Genomic DNA, 7,099 nt, shown 5'->3' with positions numbered 1-7,099 from the left:
CATTATATAAAGTATATTATTCTATTAAAAAGGCACTTTAGATGCCTCATTAAGATTAATGATAAGGTTATATTGGATTTTTTTGGACACATTATTTCTACGTAAACTCATAATATGTTTTTCTAACAAAATATATTGGTTTTGTTATCATAAAAAATCTAAAAGATATTTAGGGGTTGGATGCTCCACACATTTTTATTCATCTTTAGGAATATATAATTTAGAGAGGTGATAAACATTTAAAACACAACCACTATGTAGAAATGACTGCTCTCTAACACTCTTTATCTTAGTGTTAGCCTTCTATCTCTTAGTGATGAGAAAACAAAGAGCAAAGGTTACTCTCTAGAGCTCATACGCTCAATGCCAACCTTTTATCGCTTAATGTCAAGAGAACGAGAGTAAGGGTTGTTCTCTAGAAGCTCCCAAGCTCAAAACCACGTACCTCGCACTTAACATCAAAAAAGTTAGAAGGTAAGGATTTTAATCTTCCTTCCCCACACTTAGTGTTGCTTCCTCCACACTTAACATCAAAGAGTGCAAAATATAACCTTTTTCTCCAAAAGTCTCATGCCAAGCAATAGTGTTCTCATGCTTAGTGGCAAATGGATTGAGAACCTTTTAGAGCTCACACATTAGGCGTGAAGTTTTCACTCTTAGCACCAACTTGCAATTTTGCAAAATTAGGGATATGTATTTTTCCAAACCTCATAATTCACCCAAACTTTTAACAATTATGTCTAAGTGTTTGTAATTGAGGCTGAATATGATCCTAATCATTTATACACAAGAAACACCATACTCACAATGAATTCAATTATCATGTATCATTCACAAATCATCCAAATCCTTAATTCTTTCAAGAACTCTAAAGATAACTAAATTTAGTAGAACAACCAATAACATAACTAAATCATCATGATAGAAATCAATTACTTAAGAGTATTTATTGCTCATCCAAAGGAACTATAAAAGATATATCAAAGTCTAGGATCAACCCCACTGTTGACAATTCAAGTTCATACTTCATAAGTAAGAAAACTCAGACTCCTTTTAGTCATCTCATTCTTTTTTTTTTCACAACTTTAACAAGACAAGTTTCAAGAGCCAAAAAAGAAAGACTAGGCCTTAAGAATTTAATTCTTATTGGATGGGTTGAACTTGTGAAGACCAAAACCCAACATTTGTCTTAAATAAAATTTATCAATTATTAAACCTTTTATTTTTTTATTTGGTTACATACAAAAAATAAAAATAAATAAAAAGAAAATAGTAACAACAAAAAATGAAGGGACCTCTTAATTAAGCCCCTCTAAGAAACAAAATTTCCATTGTGTCTACCCTTTAGCTCAACCTTAACATAAAAGGTTCCTCCAAAAAAACCCCTAACAAGTCATTTGAAGAACCACCAACTTAGAAATAAAAGGTTCTTCCAAAAACATCTGAATTACCACCCTGGCAAGGCTAATGTTGTAGCTGACACTTTAAGTAGGAAATCTTTGAGAGTGTCCTCTTTGATGATTAAGGAGTTGCGTATGATTGAGGAGTTTAGAGATATGAGCTTAGTGTGTGAGCTGACCCCTAAGAGTATTAAGTTGGGAGCCTTGAGAGTGACTAATAGCTTGATAGATGAAATTAGAGAAGGTCAAAAGGTAGATCCTTTCTTATTGAGTCAAGTAGAGAAGTTGAATCAAGGTGTGGAGAGTGAGTTTAGATTTGGAGTCGATGGAGTATTAAGATTTAAGGACATGTTATACATTCCTAGTGTGTCTGAGCTTAAGAGAGCAATCCTAGAAGAAGGTCATAGGAGTAGCCTTAGTATCCATCCAGGAGCCACTAAGATGTACCAAGACCTTAGGAAGATGTTTCGGTGGCCTAAGATGAAGAGGGAAGTAGAGGAATTTGTGTATGTCTACCTAGTATGTCAGAAAGTTAAGGTAGAACACCAAAGACCTTCAAGTTTGTTACAACCTTTAGACGTGCCTGTGTGAAAATGGGATAGCATCTGATCGAAGCCGTATCCGGTCAAATTTATACAATTAAATGTAGTACTAGGAAGTGACTCCTAGGTCATCTCCCAAGGACCGTCTTTTACTGTTAAAGGCTTAAACACACGAAGTGGGGGTTTTGCTTCAAATTTTCAGTTTGTAACACTATAAAACGAATTAAAACACAGCTAGTAAAACAGATTGGCTCCTTGTTTGAATTGCAACTCTTTTATCCTTGGTTCTCAAAAGATTTCTCTGTTCATAACTTAATCCTTGTTCCATCCGAGTTAACCAACTAAGCGAAGATTAACTCAAGATTTCCCTACACGAATTAAGCAAACGTACACAACATTAAACCTCCCCACAAGATTAAGCAACTTGTGAGCAACCTGATTCATTAAGCATGAACAGGTGTCAAAAACGTTTCAGAGGTTCAATGAAGAAGAACCAAGCAGAACACAGATACAAATATAAATAAAACCTCAATCAGAGATTGCAATCTTCTCAAGGAGCCAACCCCTGCGGTTTTAGCCTTCCATTAAAACGGAAACAGAAATAAAAATACAAAACAGAAACGAAAATACAAAGCAGAAACGAAAATACAAAACATAAACGAAAATACAAATAGAAACGAAAATGGAAACGAAAATGCAAGAAAGGAGAACAAAACGAAATACAAGGCAGAGAAGAAGTTCACAACCAGAGAAGAAGCTAAAACGTAAAACTCAACAAAGATCAAGAAAAACGTGAATAACAATGGAGTTTCAAAAGTTCAACCAGAAACAAAAAGGAATGGAGAGCCCAAAACGTCAATACAACCAAAGGGAAGCCAAAACGTAAAACAAAAACAAATGGAGGCCACTGTTCACGTAGTCACCTCAGCCCCTTCATTTAAAGGCTGCCAAGTCAGCCCTACCCTAGCCCTAGGGTCCTATCAGCAAAAAAAAATGAATTGGGCCCAATGAAATACAAGTCTGACCCACTACAATAAAATGGACTAAAAACTGAAAATAAATGCTGAGGTGGAAAATGGTGCAGCAGTGACATGGCAGATGACGTGGCAGATGATGTGGCAGCTCCACTTGAAGTCCAGAAATTAATTCCAAGCCCAAATGATTATTAAACTGCCCTGAAAATAAAATTTGGAATAATTAGATTCAGAAAATTCAAATTAGTTAAAATATGAATTACCGGTCCAATTAAAGCCCAAATAGAAAACAGTCCAGAACATCAACAATTAAGCACAAATCGGAGATTAAAATAAGTACAGAAAGGTAAGAAAATAATGGAAAATAATGACTCATCATCATCTTTATGGATTTTGTAGTTGAGTTACCTAGGACAGTGAAGAACTTGGATGCTATATGGGTCATTGTGGATAGATTGACTAAGTCTGCCCATTTTATTCCCATTAACATTAGATACCCTTTGGAGAGATTAACCAAGTTGTACATAGGTGAGATTGTGAGGTTGCATGGAGTTCCTACTAGTATAGTTTCTGATAGAGATCCTAGGTTCACCTCTAGATTTTGGGAGAGCTTGCATAAGGCGTTAGGCACTAAGCTTAGATTGAGTTTAGCCTATCATCCCCAAACAAATGGTCAAACTGAGAGAACCATACAATCTTTGGAAGACTTGTTGAGGGCTTGCATCTTAGAGCATGGGGGTAGTTGGGATAGTTTCCTATCTTTGATAGAGTTTACCTACAATAATAGCTACCATTCTAGTATTGGTATGGCCCCCTATGAGGCTTTGTATGGTAGAAGATGTAGGACACCCTTATGTTAGGTAGAGCTTGGAGAGAATGTCATATTAGGACCTGAGATAGTTCAACAGACTATTGAAAAAGTTAGGATGATACAGGATAAAATGAGAGCATCCCAAAGTAGGTAGAAGAGCTACCATGATAAAAGAAAGAAAGACCTTGAGTTTAAAGAGGGAGACCATGTATTCCTTAAAGTAACTCCTTGGACTAGAGTTGGTAGAGCACTTAAATCTCGCAAGCTTACTCCACGATTCATTGGTCCCTACCAAGTCCTTAAGAGATTTGGTGATGTAGCTTACCAAATTGCGTTACCTCCATCCCTATCAAATCTTCATAGTGTCTTTCATGTTTCCCAACTTAGGAAATACATTCATGACTCATCACATATTGTTGAATCCGACAACATTCAGTTGAAGGATAACCTCACTTATGAAACTATACCTTTGAGGATTAAGGATAAGAGGGAGAAGCATATCCGTTTTAATTTGCTTCAGGTAATTTCGGGGATAAAATTTCTAAAAGGAGGGGAGAATTGTAACATCCCAAATTTTCTACTAATATAATGGTTAATTATTATTTATTGTTATATTTATGAAGATAATTTTCTTATACTTATTTTAATTAAATAAATGGGTTTTATAGAATATTTTAGAGTTTTTAATAATAAATATTTACGAAAAATTATTATTTAATATTTTAAATTTTAGTAGTCTAGAATGGGACGTTCCGAAACTGGAACAGGCCGTTCCAAACTACAAAAATGGCCTATAACCCTAGTTGGGAATGGGTCGTTCTGGTTTAAGAACGGGTCATTCCAAACATGGACGTTATAGGTTAAACTCAACCCCAGAACGTGTCGTTCTAGTTTAGGAATGGGTCGTTCCAGATGTGACTTTTACACATGACGAATGGGTCCAGAATAGGCCGTTTTAGATTTGAAACGGGCCGTTCTGGCCACACCTGATGTCTATAAATAGAATGCTCTGACACTCCCAAAAGCACATTTTTCATTTCTGACTTCTTTTCTTCTACATTCTCTGAAGACCAAGGGAAACCTAGAGGAGGAGACTAGGAAGATCCTCCTTCAGTTTCAGCTCCTACTTATCGAGGTAAGGGGGGAGTGAGAAACCTCACTTTGCGTGTGGGAATATATGTTGGGTAGTGGGATTGGCCCCCAATCTTGTGTTTGTTGTATTTGTGGTATGCTCATGTATGAGGAGTTTTCCCCAATTGTATCTGTTTCGCCTATTGTTTTTCCTTATATGTAATTAATTGTATGATCTGAGATCTCTATGGGTTCCTATGGGAAACCCTAAGGGAATGCGTTGGTGATTGTAAGAGGAGATGGTTTGAAGAGGTAATTGTATGAGTTAATTGTACTGTTTTAAATGTTTATTGTATGAATTAGACTGCTCTGTGGGTTTCTGTGGGAACCCTATGAGAAATAGACAAAATATGAATGTTTTCTATTTTGCTTTCTGATTGCTCTGATGTATTCCTTATTGAATGAGATGTATGAATATGTATTTAATTTCGTAAATAGACAGGTTTTGATATGATTTTTAGTGCTCTATAGAGACTATGTGAACATGGTGAGATAATGTGAAAAGTGTTAATGAGACATGATGATGTGATATGATAATCAGACATGATAATGTAATATGAGAATGCATTGAGTCTTGATTGACATGCATCATTTGTATAAATGTTTTTAAGGGTACGATATGGAATACACTGCCAGGGAAGGCCCTCTAGTGTAAAAGCTTTGGGGATTAGTCCTTGGGGATAGCTTGGTTTGTAAGTCCCAGTCTCGCCCATTGTGTGCATGGGATGTATCTTGCGCGACTTAGCTATCCCGACGAGACCCTAGTAGTATGTCCTTCTAGTGAGAGTGCGCAGATGGTGTGACCCAACATGTACTCCTAGACTACTCTTCGTGTATTGCTAGCGACAATATGCCATGTGATGTTTTACTGGCGCCACATGCATATGATAATATGTAGTCCATGTCCATACATGTGCATTTTAATGTTATATGATAAATTGATATTTTTATGTCTTGGATGAGTAAGATGTAATATTGTTGTTAATATATCTATGTTACACCTATATTGTTTGTGTTTGGATATCCGATGTGTATTTCTACACTGTGAGCCAGAGTGAGATGTTTCTCACTTTTTTTTCTTTTTGTTGTTTTCCTTTGACCGTTATATAGGTGATTATCAGCATGAGGCTGAGGATGTAGGTGACGAAGCTTAGGCTTTAGAGTTGGGCTTTACTCTAATAGGACATGTGACATCGGGGCGTAGATAGGATTAGATTAGGATGTTTCACTTATTAAATTATTTTGGAAACTTTAGTTTTATTTCTTTGTAATTTTCGCTGATTTTGTTAAGTAATGGATGTGGTACTCTCTATCTGAACACGTTTGATATTTTAATTATGAAATATTATGTTATTCAAATTTTATTATTATGTGTTATGGTATGCGAGGTAGAGGGTGTCACAACTAGAGAACAAAATCTCCGAAGGAAAATTGATAAGGATCCAACTTGTTAATGAAAAAATCCATTATGTGACATTGGAGGTCCCATGATAAGGTTTAAGATAAAGATGATGAAACAAACTTTACAAAACTAATTATGAAGATCAAGGCAAGTTCATAACAAAGTTTAGAGGTTGTACCAAAATGGGTCACTTGCCTACAAGTTGATGAAGACTTAGGCCCAAATTAAGGATAACATGACAAGCCCAAACTCATATGATCAAGAAGAAACATTAATGGGATGAAGTTTAAATAGTTTTAAAGAGAAAAGTTACTAAAGCCTATTTTCTTAATTTTAATTTATTTTTTGTATTCTATTTTAATTAAATAAGTTCATATGATTTTTCATATTTCTTGGGTCAATTTTAAGTGATTTAGGCTTCCTAGTGGAAAATAAATTATAATGAAAATTTATGTCCTAGTGGAGTCTTAGTGGAAAGTTACTAGTTGTAAATGAGATGCCACTTATCTTAACTAAAAAATATGAGTCTCTTGTAAGCATCTAAGGAAAATATGAACATTAATCAAATTGTGAGAACTCTTTCCTTTATTTTTGGATAGGAACTTTATAGTGTTGGTTCTACCGACAGGTCATAGTCAGGGTCACTTTTCTTTTTGATAACTTTGGTTATATCGACGGGTCATAGTTATGGTCAAATTCCTTTTGTTCCTTTACCTATTTTTAAGATGATCTTATGTTTAAAAATCATTAAAAAAAATACCTTTACATCCAAAATTTGATTTGATTATGTTTGTAAGTGTTTTCATGGAGTCACAACCCAAACCGCTAGGTTTGATAAA

The sequence above is a fragment of the Cajanus cajan genome, chromosome 6, assembly GCF_000230855.2.
Source record: "Cajanus cajan strain Asha chromosome 6, NIPB_CcT2T_4, whole genome shotgun sequence".
NCBI lineage: Eukaryota > Viridiplantae > Streptophyta > Magnoliopsida > Fabales > Fabaceae > Cajanus > Cajanus cajan.
The sequence above is the reverse complement of the archived record's forward strand: the minus strand, read 5'-3'. Positions refer to the sequence as shown.